Genomic DNA, 1,117 nt, shown 5'->3' with positions numbered 1-1,117 from the left:
TGTCTCAAAAAAAAAAAAAAAAAAAAATTTCCAAAGCAGGGCGGTGCCTGTGGCTCAGTGAGTAGGGCACTGGCCCCATATACTGAGGGTGACGGGTTCAAACCCAGCCCTGGCCAAACTGCAACAAAAAATAGCCAAGTGTGTGGCGGGTGCCTGTGGTCCTAGCTACGCGGGAGGCTGAGGCAAGAGAATCGCCTAAGTTCCAGAGCTAGAAGTTGCTGTGAGCTATGGCACTCTACCGAGGGTGACAAAGTGAGACTCTGTCTCAAAAAAAAAAAATCCCAAAGCAACCTCTCCCTGCTCGCAGCCCCTAAAGGATGTTTTCTGTGACCCTCCTCTTAGCCTAAGCACGTTCTACCCTAAGAGTCCCCTGGTATGTTTTCTCTCTCCTATTAACTATAAGCCTAATGGCAGGTCCTGACTCAGCTGGGCCACTCTCCAGTCCCCTGCTGCCCAGAGAGGCAAATCATACAGGTTTTCAGATTTTCTGTATGTTGACCCTGTCTTGGCCTTCCTAGGTGGGTGCTCAAGTCTCCTCTTCCACATTATATCCTATGGTCCCTTGTAAAGATTCGGATCTCTGGCTCCAGGCATTTATTGCATTTTTCAGATTAATGCTCTCTTCTGAGCAGGATGTTTTCCATACCAGGAAACTTAAGAGAGTCTAGAGTGAAGCATGGGAAGAGCAATGGGGTCATCACAATTTTGTCCAGTTTCTGCATTGGTTTAACACAAGAAAAAGAGTTGAATCCTTTGCTCAGCTTGTCCTCTGAGCACCTTAGTTAATTCAGTGCACATACACTTCCATTTTCATTGAAATTTTTTTATTTTGAAGTGATTTTAAACTTATAGAGAAGTTGCAAGAATAGGCTGGGCACAGTGGCTCACATCTGTAATCCTAACACTCTGGGAGGCTGAGGCAGGAGGATTGATTAAGCTCAGGAGTTCAAGACCAGCCTAAGCAAGAAAGAGATCCCATCTCTACTAAAAACAGAAAAACTAGCCAGGCATTGTGGTGGGCACCTGTAGTCCCAGCTACTCAGAAGGCAGAGGCAAGAGGATTGCTTGAGCCCAAGAGTTTGAAGTTGCTGTGAGCTATGATGATGCCATGGCATTC

This window comes from Otolemur garnettii, unplaced genomic scaffold (assembly GCF_000181295.1).
Source record: "Otolemur garnettii isolate 467f Iridium unplaced genomic scaffold, OtoGar3 scaffold00015, whole genome shotgun sequence".
Taxonomy (NCBI): Eukaryota; Metazoa; Chordata; class Mammalia; order Primates; family Galagidae; genus Otolemur; species Otolemur garnettii.
Note: the sequence above shows the minus strand (reverse complement) of the source record.